At 34.2% G+C, this 15,190-nt stretch overlaps 1 long non-coding RNA gene across 4 annotated transcripts; it reads left to right on the top strand.

Annotated features, from left to right (window-relative positions):
• The first annotated feature begins 3,284 nt into the window (after positions 1-3,284).
• Positions 3,285-13,038, top strand: LOC127709748 (uncharacterized). Of its 4 annotated transcripts, none has more exons than XR_007985726.1 (3): positions 3,285-3,535; positions 4,743-4,863; positions 12,777-13,005. It is a non-coding gene; the product is annotated as an uncharacterized LOC127709748 (long non-coding RNA). The 4 variants fall into 4 exon arrangements; XR_007985725.1 differs by having other exon boundaries at positions 3,485-3,567; positions 12,777-13,037; XR_007985724.1 differs by lacking the exon at positions 3,285-3,535 and adding an exon at positions 3,583-3,750 and having other exon boundaries at positions 12,777-13,038.
• The last annotated feature ends 2,152 nt before the right edge of the window (positions 13,039-15,190 follow it).

Below are 15,190 nucleotides of genomic sequence, written 5' to 3'. Positions count from 1 at the left end.
TGAGATTGTTTAAATGTCTCATCAAATAACAAAGTATTCTCCATTGTCCAATTTCTATTAGAACAGTACATTATAGGCAAATAAGATCAAAATGAATACAGTATTTTCATTTAGATTAATACCTTCATATGCTATCAAAATACAATAATTTTATTTTCAGCCATAAAGGTCTTAATCATTGTTATTTCAAAAATTTGTATTTTTCTTATTTTCCCCAAAATTATTTTTATGCTTTGCTGGTCAGCAGGTGTGCACTTTACAACGAAGGAAATGTTTATTCCGTATGTATTTCTTGATAAAAGATTTCAGGGCCTCTTTGTTTTGTTGTGAAAGCGACCATGCTAAAAGCATGAAAAGCTTGCTTATAGTCTTATAGAGTATAGAAATATTTATTAAATCAAATAAAGGCAAAAGATGTTTCTAAACATTCTTTCAAGGAAACAAAAACATAAAAAAATCTTGTAACAATAACTTTAATTCCGAAATCATCTTCGAATATATGTTTGTTAACTCATAAATTGATTTAAAATCAATAAAGAAAAAGATGAGCATTTTTATAGGTGTCCTTTAATATTTAAATATGCAAAGTCACATGGTACAATGAAACAGACATTTTAAGCACATGTATGTTGTTTTTGTTTTGATTGGAAGGCTGTTATTTATATATACTTACTGTTACTCCATCAAGTACTTCCTAAACTAATGAAATTAACACAGAGACCCTAACAGGTAACTTTTTAAATTATAGACCAAAAATTATGAAATTAATAGTCGGAGTTCATAATATGGACATACATCAAGAAAATAAAATAATGATTTGAAAAAGTGGATTTTTAAGAATTTTTTCCTGCAAATATATAGAAGTCAAACGGACAATGGTAAGGGATTATCCAATTGTTTAGGTCTACTTACAGTTCAAAACAAACAAAATCTATAAATGTGTTATAACTGCCACGAAGCACGTTTATCAGCTTGAAAGGACGAATGATTGAAACTGAATAAAAGATGAAAGTTGAATTTCGAAACAAACAAAAAAATCAAACAATAGTAGATATACGTATACAAAATTTTAAAGAACATTTTACACTTAACAACAACCATAAAAATCCTATTTCTCGTATCAAACATAAACTAAAAGAACTAGCCAAGGAATTTGTTTTTGTCCCGGCTGATAAAGCTGCTAATAATATCATTATAGTTTGAGGTAAATTTTACATTGAGGTTCTGCAAAAGGAAATCACGAATTCACCAAACATTCCAACTGACTTCATTTTCAGAAAACGATATCTGTAACAAACATAAACTATTAGCTACTTCTTTACAAGCAGAACCAAATACAATGAAAGTCCGAACTATGTACTGGCTTCCGAAGCTACACAAATCACCTTACAAATATAGATTTATTTCGTCTTCAAGTCATTGTTCCACTAATAAATTATCTATTCTACTTACTAGTACACTTGGTACAATAAAAAACCTGATAATAAATTGTTCAAATAAGGCCTTTGAAAATAGTGGAATTAATTACTTTTGGAGTGTCAAAAACTCATTGGAAGTACTTGATAAATTACATGCATATATTGGTGATTTTGAATCTGTTCAAAGTTTTGATTTTTCTACCCTATATACCACTTTGCCTCATATTCTTATTAAGAAACAATTCACACACCTAATTAAATGGGCATTTAAAAAGTCGGAATGCGAATACATATGTTCAAACTCTTTTAGGTCATTTTTTAGTAGCAACAAACAAAAGAACTATGTCAATTGGACATGCTTTGATACTATATCTGCCCTTGAATTTTTACTTGATAACATTTTTGTTCGCTTTGGAGATTCCGTATATCGTCAAGTTATCGGAATTCCAATGGGGACTAACTGTGCACCACTTATTGCGGACCTGTTTTTGTATTGTTATGAGTTACAATTTATGACTAAAATCAGCAAAGACCCATCGAAACAACATCTGATACAAAAATTTAACAATACTTTTAGATATTTGGATGATATATTGGCTCTCCATAATGACGACTTCAGTATGTATACTAAAGAAATTTATCCTGTTGAACTTACTTTAAATAAAGCTTATACTAAAAATGACCACTGTCCTTTCCTCAATCTTGATATCTATATCATTAACGGGAAGCTTAATACAAAAATTTATGATAAAAGAGATGATTTTTCATTTCCTATCGTTAATTATCCATTTTTAGATGGTGACGTTCCCTTGTCACCATCTTATGGTGTTTATATATCTCAACTTGTACGATTCGCTCGTGTATGTAACAACGTATTAGATTTTAGCGAGAGAAATTTATGTATTACTGAAAAATTATTACACTAGGGTTTTCGATATCATAAACTAGTCAAAACATTTACTAAATTTTATCATCGGTACAAGGACATCATTCGTAAATATAACTCAACATGCAGACATCTTATACATTCGGGTATTTCACATCCAATCTTTTATGGTAATATTCTTTACAAAGCACAAAAATGTCAGTATTCACCTCAAAAGCTAACAAAACCTTTAAACAGACTTATTAAGAAGGGATATAGTTACGATACTGTTGTCAGGTCATTAAAGATTGCATATTTTGGCTTTAATATTGATTCACTTATATGGTCTTTGCATCGGAATTAAACACATTTATTCTAAAACCAGTTGTTGGCATGACACGGGTTATGTTCTTCTCATATATTTTATGACGGTATAATACTAAACCCCTAACAGGAGGGATTGTGCCTGATATTCATATGATGAAGACATAATCTTTCAATCAGTTTAATTGAGGTCTGGAGCTGGCATGTCAGTAACTGCTAGTAGTCTGTTGTTATTCATGTATTATTGTCATTTTGTTTATTTTCTTTTGTTTCCTATTCTGACATCGGACTCGGACTTCTCTTATACTGAGTTTTACTGTGCGTACTGTTGTGCGTTTGTTTTTACTACATTGGCTAGAGGTATAGGGGGAGGGTTGAGATCTAAAAAAAACATGTTTAACCCCGCCGCATTTTTGCGCCTGTCCCAAGTCAGGAGCCTCTGGCCTTTGTTAGTCTTGTATCATTTTTAATTTCAGTTTCCTGTGTATAATTTGGAGTTTAGTATGACGACCATTATCACTGAACTAGTATACATATTTGTTTAGGGGCCAGCTGAAGGACGCCTCCGGGTGCGGGAGTTTCTCGCTGCATTGAAGACCCATTGTGGCCTTCGGCTGTTGTCTGCTCTATGGTCGGGTCGTTGTCTCGGATCCAACGCATCGGCACTTAAAGTTAACCAGCGAGAGACGTTAACCACCGAGGGTCGGTTTTTAGACACGCCCAGTGCAACTATGCACGCCTACTTTTGGAGCTCTTTAGTATGAAGATAAGAAAAGTATACAGAATTGAGGGACTGTCGACAATGTTTTATATTGTTCTTGGTTTACAGACGTTACCCGTAAATAAACTGGACCCCTGTTGTTGTGTTTATTTATCGCTGCACTGAGCCTCATGCACTACGATGGAATGGCGGACCAGTTTAAACATGGTAAAGAGATAAACAGCTGATTAAAGTAACCTGTAAGAAAAAATGAGTTAACAATTGTTTATCTTCTTCTTCCATATACTGCCCACATTCAACATGATGAATATTCTGGCAAGTTTATATTAGAGACGAGAATGTCTCGTGTTTTGTTCTGCTCAGAAAAGCAGGAACCTTGGAGTTTATGGTTAGATTGTAATTCTTTCTTGAATCAAAACTGGGTAAATTTGATATAGGAAACAAACACTCCCACACTCCCCCTTTTTAAAAAATAACTCGAGAACCACACATCGGCCATCGCGCTCGCTGCACAAAGTAACAATAGTCAATAAGAAATAATTATTGTTACTTTCAAGAATCATTAATTGTCAAAACGTACCCCCACCCCCGGACATCAAAGGAAGTTAAATGTATTGTTGTCCCAAATTAGTTCAAATTATTATCATAATGACGTCTTGAAACCCTATTTTATGTGGTTTTTTTTTGCTTTGAAGTATTCCTACTGCAGAAAAATAACCATTACATAACCTTTTAAGAAGTCATAATTATTTGAACTACCCCTGAATATATTGCAGACAGGCTCTGATCTAAAAAATGTTTTAAGAGCAATCTTTGAAATGATTTTTTAGGTAATTTAATTATTATGTAATTAATATTAACATAGTTATAAACTTTCAAATTTATTAACCAATATGACCAACTCCTATGCTCTTTCCCAGAAATGTCACAATATCATTATATTACAGTAAAATCCGATAGTTTGATGACATTTGTCATTGTTTATGCCTATTGACCTCAGGTCAGCCTAAACTGTAATTTATTCATTAATAATAACCTAAGACATTAACCACCTGCAATGTGATTGCATCAAAATGACACCTAAGGCATATCATACTAATTGTGCAGGATGTGCCACCAAAATAAATACTGTCTTGTAAAATTAGATGATGATAGTTATAGCTACATGTAGTAATTATAATAACTGATGATAGATTTAAATCTGAGTAAAAGGTTGATTTATATGTGCTCATTCATGTTTTGATTAAAATATAAATTGAATCTTTTCTTTTATAATATTAAGATATTAAAATCACAATTATTTATTTGTAAACTAAAAATATGTTTTATCCTTTTAAGACAATGTAAGAACATGACTGTACACAAACATTATACACAAATAATTTTAATAATTCTGTCATGTTTTTTTTTGTAGCCCCAGAATGGTCAGAACAGTGGCAAAAGACTAATCCAGATTACCAAAAAATAGAAGTTGTTCAGCTACCATTCATGCCATAAGCATGATAAGAAAAATTTTGCAGTTTCCAGAATTTGAGGTAGAGTATAGTCAGGAATAGTTTAAATATGCAGATGTTTAGTTTGCAATAAACAAGTATGTCCTTGATAGAAAAGTAGAGGAAACAAAAGAGTATGAAAATAGTTGAAAAAAGTAATCAATATTACCTAGTCATAAATAATGTAAATAGAAAAGAGAAAGGCAATGGTTACGACTTGGTTTTATTAATAGCGTTATCATTTGTCCATAATTTGGAATGAATCTTGACATTTTCATGTCACAATTTGATCTAAATGCATCCTCCTTTATAAAATAATATTATTTTCAGTCTACTGAAACATGTATTTTTTTTGTTATTAAAAAGAACAATGAAACAATCGTTGAACAATTTTACCTAGCCTGTAAAGCTGATAGCTTGTTGATTTATAAAATTGATTAACTCATGGGTTAACAGGTAGTAAAATTTTATACTACAATCCTGGTACCTGATACAGCCTTCAAAATCTGAAGGTTAGTTTCAACCCAGTCCTGATAAATTTATCAATGAAAACTAATCAACAGACCAAATAAAAATTCACTGGGTAAAATGATAATATTTTTAGTAATAATACAATATTCATTCATACCATTTGTTGCGTAAAATAGTTTTGTTACTTATCATACATATATGATTTACTCCTAATACTCTAACAGTATTGTATGGTAACCACCGATGGTAAGTATGGACAAATACTGTATATAGAGTGTGTATAGGAGTACTGTATCGTATGGTAACCATCGACGGTAGGTATGGACAAATACTGTATATAGACTGTGTATAGGAGTACTGTATTGTATGGTAACCACCGACGGTAAGTATGGACAAATACTGTATATAGACTGTGTAAAGGAGTACTGTATTGTAGGGTAACCACCGACGGTAGGTATGGACAAATACTGTATATAGACTGTATAGAGTCTTGTATTTTATGTTAACCACTGACGGTAGGTATGGACAAATACTTATATAGACTGTGTATACGAGTACTGTATTGTATGGTAACCACCGACAGTAGGTATGGATAAATACTGTATTTAGACTGTGTATAGGAGAACTGTATTGTATGGTAACCATCGACAGTAAGCATGGACGAATACTGTATATAGAATGTGTATAGTACTGTATTGTATGGTAACCACCGACGGTAGGTATGGACAAATACTGTATATAGACTGTGTATAGAAGTACTGTATTGTATGGTAACCACCAACGGTAGGTATGGACAAATACTGTATATAGACTGTGTGTAGGAGTAATGTATTTTATGGTAACCACCGACTGTAGGTATGGACAAATACTGTATATAGACTGTGTATAGGAGTACTGTATTGTATGGTAACCACCGACAGTAAGTATGGACAAATACTGTATATAGACTGTGTAAAGGAGTACTGTATTGTATGGTAACCACCGATGGTAGGTATAGACAAGTACTGTATATAGACTGTGTATAGGAGCACTGTATTGTATGGTAACCACCGACAGTAAGTATGGACAAATACTGTATATAGACTGTGTAAAGGAGTACTGTATTGTATGGTAACCACCGACAGTAAGTATGGACAAATACTGTATATAGACTGTGTATAGGAGTACTGTATTGTATGGTAACCACCGACGGTAGGTAAAGACAAATACTGTTGATATACGGTATATAGGAGTACTATATAGTATGTTAACCACCGACGGTAGGTATAGACAAATACTGTTGATAGATAGTACATATGAATACTATATTGTATGTTAACCACTGATGGTAGGTATAGACATATACTGCTGATAGACTGTGTAATGGAGCACTGTATTGTATGTTAACCACCGACGGTAGGTATAGACAAATACTGTTGATATACGGTATGTAGGAGTACTATATTGTATGTTAACTACCGACGATAGGTATAACCATATACTGTTGATAGACGGTATATAAGAGTACTATATGGTATGTTTACCACCGATGGTAGGTATAGAAAAATACTGTTGATAGACTGTGTAATGGAGCACTGTATTGTATGTTAACCACCAACGGTAGGTATAGACAAATACTATTGATATACGGTATGTAGGAGTACTATATTGTATGTTAACCACCGACGGTAGGTATAGAAAAATACTGTTGATAGATAGTGTAAATGAGTACTATATTGTATGTTAACCACCGACGGTAGGTATAGACATATACTGCTGATAGAATGTGTAATGGAGTACTGTATTGTATGATAACCACCGACGGTAGGTATGGACAAATACTGTATATATAGACTATGTATTGGAGTACTGTATTGTATGGTAACCACCAACGGTAGGTATGGACAAATACTGTATATAGACTGTGTATAGGAGTACTGTATTGTATGGTAACCACTGACGGTAAATATGGACAAATACTGTATATAGACTGTGTATAGGAGTACTGTATTGTATGTTAACCACCGACGGTAGGTATGGACAAATACTGTATATAGACTGTATAGAGTCTTGTATTTTATGTTAACCACTGATGGTAGGTATGGACAAATACTTATATAGACTGTGTATACGAGTACTGTATTGTATGGTAACCACCGACAGTAGGTATGGATAAATACTGTATTTAGACTGTGTATAGGAGAACTGTATTGTATGGTAACCATCGACAGTAAGCATGGACAAATACTGTATATAGAATGTGTATATTACTGTATTGTATGGTAACCACCGACGGTAGGTATGGACAAATACTGTATATAGACTGTGTATAGAAGTACTGTATTGTATGGTAACCACCAACGGTAGGTATGGACAAATACTGTATATAGACTGTGTGTAGGAGTAATGTATTTTATGGTAACCACCGACTGTAGGTATGGACAAATACTGTATATAGACTGTGTATAGGAGTACTGTATTGTATGGTAACCACCGACAGTAAGTATGGACAAATACTGTATATAGACTGTGTAAAGGAGTACTGTATTGTATGGTAACCACCGATGGTAGGTATAGACAAGTACTGTATATAGACTGTGTATAGGAGCACTGTATTGTATGGTAACCACCGACAGTAAGTATGGACAAATACTGTATATAGACTGTGTAAAGGAGTACTGTATTGTATGGTAACCACCGACGGTAAGTATGGACAAATACTGTATATAGACTGTGTATAGGAGTACTATATTGTATGGTAACCACCGACGGTAAGTATGGACAAATACTGTATATAGACTGTGTATAGGAGTACTGTATTGTATGGTAACCACCGACGGTAGGTATAGACAAATACTGTTGATATACGGTATATAGGAGTACTATATTGTATGTTAACCACCGACGGTAGGTATAGACAAATACTGTTGATAGATAGTACATATGAATACTATATTGTATGTTAACCACCGACGGTAGGTATTGACATATACTGCTGATAGACTGTGTAATGGAGCACTGTATTGTATGTCAACCACCAACGGTAGGTATAGACAAATACTGTTGATATACGGTATGTAGGAGTACTATATTGTATGTTAACTACCGATGATAGGTATAACCATATACTGTTGATAGACGGTATATAAGAGTACTATATGGTATGTTTACCACCGATGGTAGGTATGGACAAATATTGTATATAGACTGTGTATAGGAGTACTGTCTTGTATGGTAACCACCGACGGTAAGTATAGACAAATACTGTATATAGACTGTGTATAGGAGTACTATATTGTATGGTAACTACCGACGATAGGTATAGACATATACTGTTGATAGACGGTATATAAGAGTACTATATGGTAGGTTTACCACCGATGGTAGGTATAGAAAAATACTGTTGATAGACTGTGTAATGGAGCACTGTATTGTATGTTAACCACCAACGGTAAGTATAGACAAATACTATTGATATACGGTATATAGGAGTACTATATTGTATGTTAACCACCGACGATAGGTATAGAAAAATACTGTTGATAGATAGTGCAAATGAGTACTATATTGTATGTTAACCACCGACGGTAGGTATAGACATATACTGCTGATAGACTGTGTAATGGAGCACTGTATTGTATGTTAACCACCGACGGTAGGTATGGACAAATACTGTATATAGACTGTGTAAAGGAGTACTATATTGTATGGTAACCACCGACGGTAAGTATGGACAAATACTGTATATAGACTGTGTATAGGAGTACTGTATTGTATGGTAACCACCGACGGTAGGTATAGACAAATACTGTTGATATACGGTATGTAGGAGTACTATATTGTATGTTAACTACCGATGATAGGTATAACCATATACTGTTGATAGACGGTATATAAGAGTACTATATGGTATGTTTACCACCGATGGTAGGTATGGACAAATATTGTATATAGACTGTGTATAGGAGTACTGTCTTGTATGGTAACCACCGACGGTAAGTATAGACAAATACTGTATATAGACTGTGTATAGGAGTACTGTATTGTATGGTAACCACTGACGGTAAATATGGACAAATACTGTATATAGACTGTGTATAGGAGTACTGTATTGTATGTTAACCACCGACGGTAGGTATGGACAAATACTGTATATAGACTGTATAGAGTCTTGTATTTTATGTTAACCACTGACGGTAGGTATGGACAAATACTTATATAGACTGTGTATACGAGTACTGTATTGTATGGTAACCACCGACAGTAGGTATGGATAAATACTGTATTTAGACTGTGTATAGGAGAACTGTATTGTATGGTAACCATCGACAGTAAGCATGGACAAATACTGTATATAGAATGTGTATATTACTGTATTGTATGGTAACCACCGACGGTAGGTATGGACAAATACTGTATATAGACTGTGTATAGAAGTACTGTATTGTATGGTAACCACCAACGGTAGGTATGGACAAATACTGTATATAGACTGTGTGTAGGAGTAATGTATTTTATGGTAACCACCGACTGTAGGTATGGACAAATACTGTATATAGACTGTGTATAGGAGTACTGTATTGTATGGTAACCACCGACAGTAAGTATGGACAATACTGTATATAGACTGTGTAAAGGAGTACTGTATTGTATGGTAACCACCGATGGTAGGTATAGACAAGTACTGTATATAGACTGTGTATAGGAGCACTGTATTGTATGGTAACCACCGACAGTAAGTATGGACAAATACTGTATATAGACTGTGTAAAGGAGTACTGTATTGTATGGTAACCACCGACGGTAAGTATGGACAAATACTGTATATAGACTGTGTATAGGAGTACTATATTGTATGGTAACCACCGACGGTAAGTATGGACAAATACTGTATATAGACTGTGTATAGGAGTACTGTATTGTATGGTAACCACCGACGATAGGTATAGACAAATACTGTTGATATACGGTATATAGGAGTACTATATTGTATGTTAACCACCGACGGTAGGTATAGACAAATACTGTTGATAGATAGTACATATGAATACTATATTGTATGTTAACCACCGACGGTAGGTATTGACATATACTGCTGATAGACTGTGTAATGGAGCACTGTATTGTATGTCAACCACCAACGGTAGGTATAGACAAATACTGTTGATATACGGTATGTAGGAGTACTATATTGTATGTTAACTACCGATCATAGGTATAACCATATACTGTTGATAGACGGTATATAAGAGTACTATATGGTATGTTTACCACCGATGGTAGGTATGGACAAATATTGTATATAGACTGTGTATAGGAGTACTGTCTTGTATGGTAACCACCGACGGTAAGTATAGACAAATACTGTATATAGACTGTGTATAGGAGTACTATATTGTATGGTAACTACCGACGATAGGTATAGACATATACTGTTGATAGACGGTATATAAGAGTACTATATGGTATGTTTACCACCGATGGTAGGTATAGAAAAATACTGTTGATAGACTGTGTAATGGAGCACTGTATTGTATGTTAACCACCAACGGTAAGTATAGACAAATACTATTGATATACGGTATATAGGAGTACTATATTGTATGTTAACCACCGACGATAGGTATAGAAAAATACTGTTGATAGATAGTGCAAATGAGTACTATATTGTATGTTAACCACCGACGGTAGGTATAGACATATACTGCTGATAGACTGTGTAATGGAGCACTGTATTGTATGTTAACCACCGACGGTAGGTATGGACAAATACTGTATATAGACTGTGTATAGGAGTACTGTATTGTATGGTAACCACCGACGGTTAGTATGGACAAATACTGTATATAGACTGTGTATATCAGTCTTGTATTTTATGTTGACCACCGACGGTAGGTATGGACAAATACTGTATATAGACTGTGTATAGGAGTCTTGTATTGTATGGTAACCACCGACGGTAGGTATGGATAAATACTGTTGATAGATAGTGCAAATGAGTACTATATTGTATGTTAACCACCGACGGTAGGTATAGACATATACTGCTGATAGACTGTCTATTGGAGTATTGTATTGTATGGTAACCACCGACGGTAGGTATGGACAAATACTGTATATAGACTGTGTATAGGAGTACTGTATTGTATGGTAACCACCGACGGTTAGTATGGACAAATACTGTATATAGACTGTATATATGAGTCTTGTATTTTATGTTGACCACCGACGGTAGGTATGGACAAATACTGTATATAGACTGTGTATAGGAGTACTGTATTGTATGGTAACCACCGACAGTAAGTATGGACAAATACTTTATATAGACTGTGTAAAAGAGTACTGTATTGTATGGTAACCACTGACGGTAGGTATGGACAAATACTGTATATAGACTGTGTATAGGAGTCTTGTATTGTATGGTAACCACCGACGGTAGGTATGGATATATACTGTTGATAGATAGTGCAAATGAGTACTATATTGTATGTTAACCACCGACGGTAGGTATAGACATATACTGCTGATAGACTGTCTATTGGAGTATTGTATTGTATGGTAACCACCGACGGTAGGTATGGACAAATACTGTATATAGACTGTGTATAGGAGTACTGTATTGTATGGTAACCACCGACGGTTAGTATGGACAAATACTGTATATAGACTGTATATATGAGTCTTGTATTTTATTTTGACCACCGACGGTAGGTATGGACAAATACTGTATATAGACTGTGTATAGGAGTACTGTATTGTATGGTAACCACCGACAGTAAGTATGGACAAATACTTTATATAGACTGTGTAAAAGAGTACTGTATTGTATGGTAACCACTGACGGTAGGTATGGACAAATACTGTATATAGACTGTGTATAGGAGTCTTGTATTGTATGGTAACCACCGACGGTAGGTATGGATAAATACTGTATATAGACTGTGTATAGGAGTACTGTATTGTATGGTAACCACCGACAGTAGGTATGGATAAATACTGTATATAGACTGTGTATAGGAGAACTGTATTGTATGGTAACCATCGACAGTAAGCATGGACAAATACTGTATATAGACTGTGTATAGGAGTACTGTATTGTATGTTAACCACCGACGGTAGGTATGGACAAATACTGTATATAGACTTTGTATAGGAGTACTTTATTGTATGGTAACCACCGACGGTAGGTATAGACAAATACTTTGTGTAGAATTTATTTATTTAAATGAAAAGTGTTGCACATAAATTGTATTTTTGCATTGAAATTTTATGTAATCTGTACATTTCGTTTTTTTCCCTTCAAATGGTGTAATGGTCCTATTTGTTCTTAAATGGCAAATAAAACTTACTGTTCTTGGCTTTTATGTTTGATATATTTTTGAATATTCTTCACGTGGAGATCTGATCTTGTCTATTGAATTTGCTCATTTTCCTTATTACATGTATGTTAATTGCAGCAACTGAATTGGACTTATTTATTAAAAGTGATAATATTTCTGTTGTAGGTAATCAAGATTTAGTGTTTCCATACAAGTGTCAAAGATTGAACGACAAAAACATCTAAAACTTTACAGGACAGAGTAGACTTTTTCACTGTGCTTCATTTTGTCTTTATGTCTAAATAATGATACATTTTAAAAAACCAATAAAATATGGAATAAAAAAGATTGTTATCTTATAAAATGGAGTGAAGAAATAAGGGGTGATTGAAAACATAAGAATATATTGCTATCATATATGCAGATCAGCAGTACATGCATGTGCTATAGATGTACATAAATAAGGGGCCAATAAATTCAAGTTGCCTGTTAAAAAAGACTTTATTAATGTTATGCAAGATACCATCAAATATCACTAGGTGTTAATCAAATAATATTGTAAATAAGAGGGTTGTCCAAAATATTTCCAACAGTTGTTTGATAAACACTACCTTAATCAAATTACACTGTTAAAAAGCAGTTTAGGTCCGTCTTCAGAAGCAAATATAATTTAGAAAAGTGCAAGCTGTTGATAAAAACTACAAATATCAGCCTTATTGCAAAGGGAACTGCCAGTCATAAGAGAGGGGCGAAAGATGCCAGAGGGACAGTCAAACTCAAAGATAAAAAATAAACTGACAACGCCATGGCTATCAAAGAAAAAGACAAACAGACAAATAATAGTACACAAGACACAACATAGAAAACTAAAGACTAAGCAACACGAAAATGTGGGTGGAGATTACCATTTAGCACAAATGAGTTTCGGGACAAAAGAAAGTATTTTCGGCACAAACCGATTATACCCTTTCAAAAACTATGTGTAGTCCCTTTTATAAAAGTGGCAGATGTTTTTTTTTTTGCCTATTTATACATGAGTATCTATGACAACTAACTGCTGCTCCTAGTAAAGTAAGTCTTTGGTTTTTGAAAGATTAGATCTGTTGTTACAATTCTTTTCTAAGGCACCGGCCTCATAAACAGGAAGTAGGCAGATTAGTAGCAGTACTAATTATACAATACTGTAAAAATAAGGAGATGTGATATGATTGCCAATGAGACACCTATCCACTCAAGTTCAAATGAAGTGGATGTAAGCAGTTATATGCAACCATACAGCCTTCAACAATGAGCAAAAACATACCATATAGAACCTTGTAAAGGCTAGTATGATTTACATCTGCAATAATCACTGAACAATCAGAGACAAGTTTGGGCCTAAATTAGTATGTCCTAACTCCCAATCAAATTGATCGAAGAGAGAGGCGAAAGATAACAAAGGCTCATTCAAACTCATAACTCAATAATAAACTGACAAAACCACGGCAAAAAAGAAAAAGATTAAAAGTCAATCAACAGTATGCAAAACACAACAAAGAACACTAAAGACTGAGCAAAACGAACTTCACCAAAAACTGGTGTGACCAATTGACTAATTGATCTCAGCCTTACATTATTTAGCAGACCCTTTATTATACCAAACCAAACAAAGTTCCTAAGGGTACAATGTTTTTGACCCATCAGTCTGTCTTTCCTGTTCTCGTTATCTCAACTCCTCTGAAACCACATAACAGAATTTATAAATCTTTGTAGATAATATCGACAGGAAATTATGAAATTATCGATTCATTGATTTTCTATTAGTTATGAGAAATTTGGCCTTAATATACTCCTACAACAGTTTGTCATCACAACTTTCTGAAAGTACACAACAGAGTTTCATGAATTTTTTTAAATAGTTAGGACATGCTACGTCGATGTGCATATCGACAGAAAATTATGATTAAATTTTTATGCCCTACCCACGATAGTAGATGGGCATTACGTTTTCCGGTCTATGCTACCTCCGCTCGTTCGCCCGTCTGTCCTGCATCAGGTTAAATTATTTGGTCAAGGTAATTTTTGATGAAGTTGAAGTCCAATCAACTTGAAACTTAGTACATATGTTTCCTATGATATGTTCTTTCTAATTTTAATGCCAAATTAGAGTTTTTACCCCAATGTCACGGTCAACTGAACATAAAAAATGATAGTGCGAGTGGGGAAACGTGTACTGTGGACACATTCTTGTTTTTGTCGAGCCTGCGACATTCGTCGCAGAAATCTCGACATAATGATAGTGATCCGGCTGCGGCGGCGGCGGCGTTAGTTCACCTCTTAAAAGCTTTATATCTTAGAAGGTGGAGGACCTGAATGATACATACTTTGTATATAGATGCCTTAGGTTAGGAAGTTTCCGTCTGTCACATGTTCATTGTCCTTGACCTCATTTTCATGGTTCAGTGACAACTTGAAAAAAAGTTAAGATTTTTTTGTAATGTTAATTTCTCTCTTTTTATGATTAATTGGGCAACTATATTTAGTATGTGCGTACCTTGCAAGGTCCTCATGCCCATCAAACAGTTTTCACTGGACCTCGATATCATTTCATGGATCAGTGA

Source organism: Mytilus californianus, unplaced genomic scaffold (assembly GCF_021869535.1).
Source record: "Mytilus californianus isolate M0D057914Y unplaced genomic scaffold, xbMytCali1.0.p SCAF_7, whole genome shotgun sequence".
Taxonomy (NCBI): Eukaryota; Metazoa; Mollusca; class Bivalvia; order Mytilida; family Mytilidae; genus Mytilus; species Mytilus californianus.
The sequence above is the reverse complement of the archived record's forward strand: the minus strand, read 5'-3'. Positions and strand labels throughout refer to the sequence as shown.